Source organism: Gopherus evgoodei, chromosome 9 (assembly GCF_007399415.2).
Source record: "Gopherus evgoodei ecotype Sinaloan lineage chromosome 9, rGopEvg1_v1.p, whole genome shotgun sequence".
NCBI lineage: Eukaryota > Metazoa > Chordata > Testudines > Testudinidae > Gopherus > Gopherus evgoodei.
The window spans coordinates 89575903-89587897 of record NC_044330.1 but is presented as its reverse complement, the minus strand read 5'-3'; positions in this window follow the sequence as shown (position 1 = coordinate 89587897).

Genomic DNA, 11995 nt, shown 5'->3' with positions numbered 1-11995 from the left:
GTAGATATAATGAAACACAAGATGAGATCTTAAATCTGCCAGTAGTCCAAGAATGAATATTGCCCACTCTGAATTTCAACCCAGTGTAATTCTGATGTGAAATTCCACTTGTGGGCAGAAAGAAGGAAATATTTCTAGAGTAGGTTATATTTTAAAAAAGTCTGTAGCTATTTAAGGTGCTCTGGGTTTTGGAAAGTTGGAAGTAGTTCTGGGAGAAGATGGATTAGAGGCAGAATGCAGGTGCAATTGTCAACAGTTCATCATTAATACAATTTATCATATGGGTCTTTAATCTACTACATAAATTACAATACCACTTGTGATTTAAAATAAATGTGTTAGCTGTAATTTATAGTTCCCTCTGATCCTGTAAACATTGAATTAATGGTTCTCATCAACTCTGGCTTTCCAGGTGGTTGCAAACAAAAATATAGTCACCCGAAAGTTTGTAAAACTCTCTAAAACATATCTGAAATGGTTTCTCTGTAACAGATGTTTCATATACTATGTGTGCTGGTGTGATACAAACATTTTACTGGAACTTATTTGGAGTAACTTACAAACTATTCCAGTAACTCATTGGTGGCTTTAGCATACATAAGAGATGTAACCATCCCAAACTCAAGCTGATAAAACTACATCATCTTGTCTTGTAGCCATAGATCAAGCAGAGAGACTGACTGACAAGGAGATAGGTAGATAAGGTGGGTGAGATAATATCTTTATTGGACCAACTTCTGTTGGTGAAGGAAACAACCTCATGAGCTTACACGGAGCTCTTCTTAAGGTCTAGAAAAGGTAGGTAGGTAGGAAAGCAGGCACACCATTATAGTAATAGAATATTACCGTTCCAAAACAACTTGACAGGGTTACATCAGATTTATTTTCTTGAAATGATATAGTTACATCCTGAAGACCATCAGAGAGCATTGGCCCCATTAAATTCACTCAACCAGCTTTGCTCCTACCTTTTCATTAGGTTTTGTCTGTCAGATGCTGTGGTCGGTACTGAGGTATTTGTTTTGTTCCTCCTAAAGCTTGCACAGAATCCGAGTATCCACTTCAGAAGAAGTAGCTGCACTGAATACTGAGTATTTTTCCCTCTGCATGAGATAACATTAGTGGCCCAGAAATAGAACTCTGTAAAATGAAGCTTGCAGCCATAAATAGGTGGCTGCAGTCTGAAGGAGCAGAGGGGGAATTTAATCAGGAAAATTTGCTTTTAATTTTGACTGTTTTCCATAACAGACCTAACTGAAGAGGAATAATTAAAACAGAAGGACTGAGTGCAGAATAGGTAATAACTGTGGAAATCTCATTGAAAGGAGGATTTAATTATGCCCGCTAGCTGTGTTCCAATAAATTGCTGTTACATTGAGTACTTAAGGGAAAAAAGAGGCCAGTTTGCTAAACAACATACCCTGATATTTCAGTCTCTTTAATCCTTCGCTTCCATGCACAATGAGCCTTCCTGTCCTGGGTTCTGTTATAATGTCAATACTCTCTGTGGGGACTGACTGGCTCACAGGCAGTAGGGGATGCTGGTGAGGCACTGCACCTACCGCTAAAACACACAGGGGGAGGCTATCAAGGTAAAATGGTTACCATCTCTACTCTATGTGCCATGCATATCTGTTAATGTAAGAGCACAGGGTGAGGCTGTATCTGGCCTCTGCACAGGTGGTCAAGGTAGTTACTCTTTTTATTCCCACACAAGGTTGTGCCATACTTTGCGCTCAAGGAGACTTTGTGCCACTGAGTGCTAGCCTCTCCCTTTGAACCATCCATCAGAGCTGGCTGAATACAGGAGAGAACAGTTGCTCCTCCCCCTGAAGGGGCAGGGCAGTATCCATATTCCCCTGGGGCCTCCTTTGGGGCCTCATTCTGCTTGCCCGAGGCATGATGCCTGCATTGTCACTGCTGCCTGTTGCAGCACAGCACCCTCACCCCATTCTCCAGCACAGGGCTATGTCATAAAGGCCCCACAGAGCACAATCATTTCTATTTTCTATAGGATGGAAATCCGCAGGGCTGCTCATCTCATGCTCGGATTGTGCAGAGTACATTCCAACAGGGGTGCTGCATTAGCAGCAAGGTCTCGGAGATGGTACCTGCAATTAAGGCTGGATGGGTCACTTTTGAAGATGACTATTAATGAATGAACAGCTGAGCAACTGTGGAGGTTTAAAGTGACCCACTTACCATTTTGGCCTAGAGCTGACATTGCTGAGAAGAGTGTTGATGGGTTATCGAGCAGGTCCCTGGTTCAAATTTGGTCCAGACCAATAAAGATCAAAAGTCAACACCATTTGAAAGCTGCTTTATGACTTACAAAATTGTCTTAGTCCAATTCCCAGTAAATAGTGTTGCCCACTACCCCAAATGTACTGGGTAAAGTTAATTTTAACCCCTTCTTCAGGAACTCTCACCCCCACATCTGCCTGTCCCCCTAGCCAGCAATGAATTCTGCCCCCCCCCCCACACTCTTGAGTCCCCAAATCATCCTGTCCCCAAGATCCTGCATCAACTCAGCCCTTCTCCCACACTTCATCAATTCAGCCCCCACTCAGCCCTAGTCTCCCATCAGTTCAGCCCCTACAGCTCCCAGCATCCATCAGTTCAGCGCCCAACTGCTCACAGGAGGGAAGGAGAAAGCGGGGATGCCCTAAGCTATTGGGCTCTTTAACTATGACCTCCAATCCTGTAAGAATAGCTTTAGTTGCTGAGGGGCAGGGGAGACAGCCAGATATGTTGAGTTGATAGACATTCGGAGGGTGCTTTCCCTCAAGCAGGACTCAAATTCACACAAGGCTTCTCATGTCACTGGGAGACTGGTCTGCAGCCCCAGCCACAGTCCTATCACTGTGAAAAAATCATGAGCGTTCATAACACTGTAATAATAATAATAGTCTTTTTCTATGGGTTTTTGGACCATCGTACTGAATTCTTTAGCATGGATATAATTCTCCCTTAAATATATGGGATGGTTTATACCAGCTATATTAAGGGTGTCGTTTTCCATTAAATGCTATAGGATTTTTTCATAATCGTGAAAATTCAGTAAATGTGTAGGTTTCATTGTCAGACGTCTGTGTGGAGCTGAGGAGAGTCGTTGAGAACTAATGCCCCTCTCCTGCAAATGGGAAATCAATGGGGCTTAGCTCAGTATAGGGATCTGCACGACAAGATTTATCCTATCAAAGAGAAGGTTAAGAAGTGATTTGATTATGGCCTGTGAGTGCCCAGTCCCACCCAGAGCTCTGATAGCAGAGGGCTCGTTTATCCAGCAGACCAAGGCACAACAAGATCCAATGGGTGGAGGATGAAGCTTGACAAATTCAAAGTGGAAATAAAGTGCAAATTTTTAACCATGAAGGTAATTAACCTGGGAACAACATACAAAGACAAATGATGGATTTGCCATTACTTAAAGTCTGTGAATCATGCCGAGCTGTCTTTCTTGAAGATAAACTCTAATTCAACCAGATATTGATAAAGAAATTACTGGGTGAAATTCTATGACCTGTGTTGCACAGGAAGACAGACGAAATGATTGTAATAGACCTTTTTCTTCTTAAAATCTATCAACCAGCCTGTTTATCTGATTGCTAGATCAGAGCTTTTAATCAGTCCCACCTTTTTGCCCTATCTGATAATATAAGTACCATAGACTGGCTTGAATAAATTAGAGGGAAGTAAATTTAGAACCACTACCTACATCTTCTAGTCATTCTGCAACACCGCGGCTTCAGGAGGACAGAGAATCCATAGCATAGCTGTAGTTTTTAAAGGACTAGGTAATTGTCTGAACATTACCAATACACGTAGTTACAAAATCTTAAGAAATTGTATGAGAAACAAAATCTGATTCTTCTGAGTGAGATGCTGGCAGACCAGCTGCCAGTTCACGCCAAGGTCCCTAGGCCTCACTGAACACTGACAAATGCATAGCTGGAAACCTTAGTGTTTGGACTTTATGAAATCTTTGTGAATTGCTGCATGCATTAATCTGACATAATGTCTGTATCTCACATTACAAGATAATATTTGACCATTTTCTTTGTAACTACAGAAGTGTTTGCTATGAAACTAGAAACCCGCACAATCAGGAGAGAAGCATTACTAGTGAAATACTAGTTTACCGCAAGAGGAGTCATCTCCTGCTCAACCAGAGAAGGCCTATAGACACCATACAAACTGTGATAAATGAGAGGTGGGGTAGCTCTTTTTTGTGGACACCCAGACAGACAGTTAGCTATAAATTCCTCTTAGTAGCTGTTTTCTACTTGCTTTACCTGTAAAGGGTTTAAAAAGTGCAGGTAAAAGGAAAAGAGTGGGCACCTGACCAAAAGAGCCAATGGGAAGGCAAGAACTTTTAAAATGTGGGGGAGGGCGAACTTCCCTTTGTCTGTTCTGTTGTTGTTCTCCAGGAAAGAGGGGAACAGGGAGCAGTTAAGTTGTGAAAAGCTGAAGGCCAGATATGAAAATCATCAAATCATAGAACTTATTTAACAACCCGGATATGTAAGTAGATCAGGAATGTTTAGAAAGACGCAATTAGGTTTATTTCTGTTTATTTCTTACTGGCTTGTGGACTCCTCTGTGCTAACCCCAAATGCTTTTTGTTTTGCTTGTAACCTTTAAGCTGGACCTCAAGAAGGTTATTATTGATGTTTAATTTTTGTAAATGGGTTTTTTAAATCTAGCAAAAGCCTAAGTTCCAGATGTATTTTCTTTATTTTTGTTTGCTTTTAATAAACTTTTCCTTTTTTAAGAACAGGATTGGATTTTTGGTGTCCTAAGAGGTTTGTGCAGATGTTGTTTAATTAGCTCAGGGCAACAGCTAATTCCCTTTGTTTTCTTTCTCAGCTCTTCCCTGGAGGAGGGTGGGGGGTGAAAGATACCCCACAGGAAGGAATTCCCAAGTGTGCCTTCCTAGGTTCCAAGGGGTTTTGCATTTGGGTGGTGGCAGCATCTACCTATCCAAAGTCAGAGAGAAATTTTAACCTTGAGAGTTTAATACAAGTCTGGAGTGGCCAGTATTATTTTTTGGAATCCTTGCGGGCCCCCACCTTCTGCACTCAAAGTGCCACAGTGAGGAATCAGCCTTGACACAAACCATTGTGAAACATCAGAGGACAAAAGACTTTGTTGATTGCTCCCCTTCATCCATGAAGAGGGGACATGCACAAACCCATTCTATCCCCGTTTGAACTCTAGGGGAAGGGAATAAAAATCCCTGACCAGAAAGAACTGTAGCACTATGCTTCTTGGAATTTGGAGAAGGCAGTATTTCTAACCTTAAGCAAGGGATCCCCAAGCTGCTCCGCTTGGTTTTGCACTAAAGAACATATACAGCTTGCATATTCCTGCAGCTTCTAGTACATTTTGAAACCTAAAACTGTAACTCATAAGTGTATGTATTTTTACCTGCTTTAACCTTATAAATAACTCTTTTCCTAGTTAATACATCTTTAGTTAGTTTATTACAAAATTGGCTAGAAGCATTGTCTTTGGTGAGAGATCTAAGGTACATTTGACTTAGGTAAACAAATGGTCCTTTGGGACTGGGAGTAATCTGAATATTGTTGTGATTTTTGGCATAAGGAACAGGGTAACTGGGGTGGCAAGATAGACCACAGTGCTCAAGGGGACTTCTGTGGCTCCATGTGAGGGCTTTTATAGTGCTTGAGGAGCTCACACTTGATACGTGGTTTGTGAAATCTAATTATAGAGAACACAACCAGTTTGGGATTTGTGTCCTGGTTTGTAACAGTCTGCTCTGAGCTTGGCACCCACGATCATGAGCAACTCCAGACAGCTTGACACTGAGCACAAATTTTGTTCTGAGTGCAAGGACCAAGAAAGAATTCTCTACCATCCTTTCTCCCCCAGGTCCCACAATTTACAGCCTTACAGCAGTAACAATAATACTCTGGAGTTATACAGCATTTTGAATTGGAGGATCAAAAAGGGGTTTTTATAAAATGGATGCATGTAATTATCACCGTGTATGGGAAAACTGAGCTCAATAGCGCCCCCCCCCCATTAGTCATTGGCAGAGATGGCAATAGAATTAAGGTCTTTTACTCTCAGTTCCATATTCTAACCATGTATCAGCCTCAATTGGCTTTGGTGCATCATGTTTTCCATTTGCCTCTAAATCATCAGATTTTGTTCACTGATGGAGTGACGTTAACCTGACTACCTGAACCAATACTCTGATTCAGTATGCTTTGTTCTTGGGTGGATTACAAAGTCATTGTCATATTTAGATTCATTAGTATCCTGTCAAAGAAATCATCTATGATCTTGTTGATGACACTTTGTTTGCATCCAGTTCCAAGCATGCTAAAATCCTGCTGACAACAGTCTGTGTTGTTCCCAGCCAGTTGTCAGTGAGAGAAAAAAAAAATTGCAAATTTTGTCACCATCAGTTGGTCCAACATTGGAAAATTATGATAGAAATTTCAATGTTTCATGAAAACAGAACTATTGACTATTAGGTGCATTTGTTGGCACTTGCTCTATACACTTCATATAATCCTCACCGGCGTTTTGCAAACAGTAAGGAACAGAGTCACAAGGGCTATCTGATAAGGGATAATCACCAAGATTTTGTCTTCATGTTCAAGTTGCCTAGTGCGATTGTATTCAACAACTGCAGCCTTTGGAAAAGAAGGAGATTGTCTGAAATTATGAACAAAACAGAAAATACCTTGCAGCTTTTTAATTCATTTGCAACCAATGACTGATTGGCTGTTATAACCAACTCACATTTTAAATAGCTTTCTGGCATGCTTCCACCTCCTAAAACTATACAGATAATTCTCTGTCAATATGCCAGAGATAATACAATTATCACAGAGTTTCCATAGACATGTTTTATATTATCTATTTAAAATAATCCTATTTTCTGGATATAATCTAATCTAACTGTGACTCGATTTGCTAAATGAGATATATAGTTAAAAGGTGACTCAGAAATACTAAACAAGAAGAGGATAAAAGTTACTACCCTCATGTTTAGATTCAGACACCATGGATTCAAAAGAGTCTCGTAAAGTACATTAGTGATGCTACAAAGTCTAGATTTATGTAATATGCTTGTTACTGATCTGGAAGAATAAACAGTGCATTATTTAAATTCATATATTAAGCTGCACAAGGAGCGACTTGTTCTATTTAAAAGTTATGGGCCAGATCTTCAGCTGCTGTAAATTGGCATAACTGTATTAAGTAGGCCTATTTACACTCGCTGGAGTTCTGGTATAACACGTTTAATGGAACCATTGACATGTGCATGTACGTACCCATACTAGAGTGACAGTGTGCTCTTAACTCTGTAGCCTTTCTTCTGCCTTACCCTTCCCATCCACAGTGTGTGTTACACTGGCTGGCTGCATTTTGTCTAAAATCAGATTGTAAGCTCTTTGGGGCAGGAATCATGCCACGTGTTTTCATTTGCTCTGTAAAGCACCTGGCATGTTATTTTCAGAGCTCTAAGAATGAACAATAACAAAAACAGTAATAATAGACTGGAAGGTGTGTCAGCTACTGGCAATGGCAAAGGAAGAACACAAAGGGTGCTAAAGCGATTTGAAACAAATATTTGAATGCAGTTTGGAAAAATACAAGTGAATGTGTGCGGATATAATCTGAACCAAAGATATTTACTGGAGTGGAGAAACCCGGGTGGTAATTCTGAAAACAACCTATGGTGATAGTGGAGTTCACAGCTATGTGAAGAAGTTGAAGTGAACTCTTTGTTCAATGAACCCTGTTTCTTCTGCTCATGTAATGTTCACAAGCAGATCACAATTTCCTGGCAAACATTTGTTGTTTGAACTTTGGTGGGGCAGAGATTATTGTGCACTTTACTGTTAGCTGCATTCCTCTGTGCCTTATTTAGTATTCATATGACAGTAGTATGAAGAGGTCTTAATGAGATGGGTCACCCCTCCCCCCCTTAGTGCTAGGCAATGCATATACACGTAGTATGATACAGTGCCTTCCCCAAAAGGTCTTGCAATCTAAACAAACCAAAACTACAATTATTCCCATATTGGAGAGGAGGAACTGAGGCAAAGTGACTTGCCCAATGTCTCTAGCAGAGCCAAGGTCTCCAGAATGTCCAACCACTGCCCTAACTGCGTGACCATCCTTGCTCTTTGACACACAGCTATTGGTTTCCACAGTATTATTGTTATCTTTAAACTTTCCACATGGCACAGTGATACAAGAGCATTTGCTCCATAAACCGATCACCTGTTGGGTCCACGAGGCAATCCCTCCTCACACTCCATAGCACTGCACAACTGGCCAGCTGCATTATGTGTGGTTGTGGCATTCCGCTGAAGTATCCAGTACAGGTCTCTGTAGGAGACAGCCTGCAGAATTAGATGGAGCATTGTTTTTTTTCTGGTGTGGCAACTCCTCTGTTTGAGTGAAACACCAGCTTGTCCTTTAACACGAGAGGCGCTACTGGCAGCGCTATGATAAATTATTTTCCAGCAATGCCAAAAATGCAGTAAGGGAATAACGTGAAGTAAAACATTAACAATTATTAGTGTTTAAATATGAATTGACAATCTAAATATGGGATCTAATAATGACTGATGTTGTTTAATCCTCACTGCTGCACTTATTTTCTCTGGGAGAGCCATCTTCCCCACATCACATAATTCTGAAACGTCTGTGACCATCTGGAACAACCTGTATGAAACACAGAGAATTTCCAGGTGAAGTAACATTTCCCCATGTCTAGCAGGCATTTGCTCCAGAGAAAGTTTTTATCATTCTCTAATCATCTGCTTGGCACAGCATGAGTTCTGAAAAAAAATGAAAATCTTGCAGGACTTTATATATAAATGTTCCCAGTCTGACATTGGTCCTGTGCAACCACAGGCATTCATCACTCCTGCTGTTACTCTCACTGCACTGGTCCATGGGCGGGTGGGAAGCATTGGCTTGGAAAGAGAGGAGTAAACATTCTTATTAGTGGTACAGTAATGAAGGGAAACTTGTGCTGGAGAAAATAATTGTCCAATCAAACGTGTTTTGATAGTATGCGCTGTCTATCTCTGGAACCTGTATAGCAACCATTACCACAGTAGCTAAGCACCTCATGATACTCTGTGAGGTAGGGAACTATTTTTTTAATATGAGGACCTGAGACACAAAAGGCCTATTACTTGCCTGAGGCAACACAAGAAGTCTGTGACAGAACAGGAACTTGACCCAAAGCCATAGGCCAGCAACCTAATCACTGGCCCATACTTCCACACTAGGCATTGTGCTTCTCTTCTAGCTGTGGGTTGCCCTACACTCATATCCAAAGCTTATTTGACAATGCAAATAAGGGGAACATGGGTGTGTTCCTTCTGTCACTGAGCCACACAACCTGTTATTGTGATTTTCATAGATTTAAAGGCCAGAAGGAATCATCACGATCATGTAGTATGACCTCCTAATTATAAAACAATGATCATGAAACTGAGGTCAGAGGAAATGCTACATGTTAGAGCTATTATTTACCACCAGACCTTCATTTTTTTTAGTGGATTATTTGTTTAAATAGAATAGATTAGTTTGAATACCAACTCAACAGATTAGTTCCTGTAAGCCTACTTTTCTGCACATTCCATACCATGCTTAACCATTTCCTTTAAGTCCCCTTTCTGTTCAACACAATATAAAATAAAATAAAAATACTCCCAGATTGTTTTAAGATCCGACAATTATTATTTTCCTTGCATGGGTGCTGGCACTAGAAGGAAAGGGCCGAGAGAAGAAGAGGCCTGAGGGTCTCCTCCGGGGGCCCAACCGATGACTTGTTGGCAGTGTGGGCAACAAGGACATAAAAAGGGGGACTGCCCTTACATGGAGTGTGGGTTTGCTGAGTTCTGCGGCTAGACGAACGCTGAAGCCAGAGAGTAGAAGGAGAGTGTTAGCTCTCTCCTCCTGGCTGCAAGAAGGGGAATCCCCTAAGGTGGAACCCCCAGCAACATGTGACAAAAGGTGGTGGGTTTGCACCATGTAAGTAAACTGCACCGGTGACTGCTGAGCCAGAAGGTGAATTGAAAAATACTATTTATTTTATCATTTTTACAGTGCAAATATTTATAATAAAAAATAATATAGACTTTGATTTCAATTACAACACAGAATACAATATATAGGAAAATGTAGAAAAACATCCACAATATATAATAAATTTCAATTGATATTCTATTGTTTAGCAGTGTGATTAAAACTGTGATTAATTAGATTAATTTTTTTAATCATGAATAATTTTTTTGAGTTAATCGCGAGTTAACTGGGATTAATCGACATACAATAAAAGTATTGACCCTGTCACAGAGAGTCCATAATCCAAGTATGAGATAAGATACAGGGGAGTAGGTAACACCTACCAGACTGGGGACCATTAGGTAACATTGGAACATTTGTTTGATTAATTAGCTATTTAGTGCACTGCTTGTACTGTGAAATTATTTGCAATGTATTTGCTCACAACCAGCATTTTGGATCTGATGAAGTGGGTATTCACCCATGAAAGCTCATACTCCAAAATGTCTATTAGTCTATAAGGTGCCACAGGATTCTTTGCAGCATTTTGGATGTGTCTTGTTGGTCACTGTGATAGGAAGAGAGCCTCTTTCATTCATCGTAATCATTTATCCCACAAGAGGAACTAGTAAGAGTGTTAAGGAATTCAGTTTGACTAAGCTGTAATAACAGCAATTTTGAATCACCTCTTCACCCTAGTGGCCCAAGCCATGCTCCCTTCCCCTACCTCCCCCCCAAAATGCAGACGCTAGCAGCTTGATTTATCACTGTCACTGCTACTTCATTATAGTAGTTTAGTGCCTAATCGACCAAAAACTGAACACACTGGAATTTATCAGTGCTGTTTGAGTGACTGCGGGTATTCATCACAGATCTAAGTTTTGCCGAACATTAATGAGAGGTGAGAAGGCTGAGCTTGTCTTTAATTATATGCTTGAGGAATTGATCAATACAGCTGAAAGCAAGTACTAACTTTCTTTTAAAGGTTATCTTAACACCTAACCACCCCATCAATCACTACTTTAGAACCACTATGTCTCGTGTTTTGTCTTCATTCATCTGTAGGACTTTTTGTTCTGGAACCATTAAACAGCCACAAAGGGAGAGAAATCCACTCCCCAGGAAGCCTAGTGGAACATGCAGTGAAGGGCAGATAAGTCATGACAATACTTTCCCCAAAAGCAAGCAGCACAAAGGAAAAATAGGGCAAAAAAGGAAAGCTGAGCCAGACATTGCAGAGCTGGAATCCATTTATAGCACGGTGCGGGAATGGTGAAGTGAAGTGGAATGTATATTGATACCCAAAATGTCCTTCTCCAGCTCACAGCTGTCTTGCAGCAGTGTTAGACTATCTGAGCTCCAAGAATAAACTCTCTGTACTGACGACTTTGCAATTCAGAACTGTGGACATTTTTTCCTCCTTTCACTCTGGGCTTTTACTGAGTATGGGTGGAAAATCTCTAAGAATCTCATAATCATGCCAAAAGGGGCCAAGTGTTCCCCTGGTGTAATTCCACCAAAGAAAAAGAAATGATAGTGGAGATGATTTGGGGCTCATTTTCCCTCCCATCTTGCTCAGTACATGAGGATGACTCCTTTGCAACTGCTAAAGCATGTTTTAAATGTCCAGAGAGTCCCCAGTTGGGACAGTGCTTGGTGGCAAAACCCTGGCATGTAACAACTGCACAAGTGATAATTAGTGATCCCATCTGAAGAAACATGCATGCATTTTTGTGTTCAAATAAGCACTTAGAAACCTGTCATTACAAGCAGACAGTTGCAGACATAACTCTGGCCTCAGATACATGGCTCCACTCTCAGCAATGTCAAAGGGAATTATGCCAATGTATGTGGTGGCAGAAGTGGGCCTTCCGTACTTAGGGAAAGTTTGGAATCTTACAGTCCAACTAAGGACACCTAGATT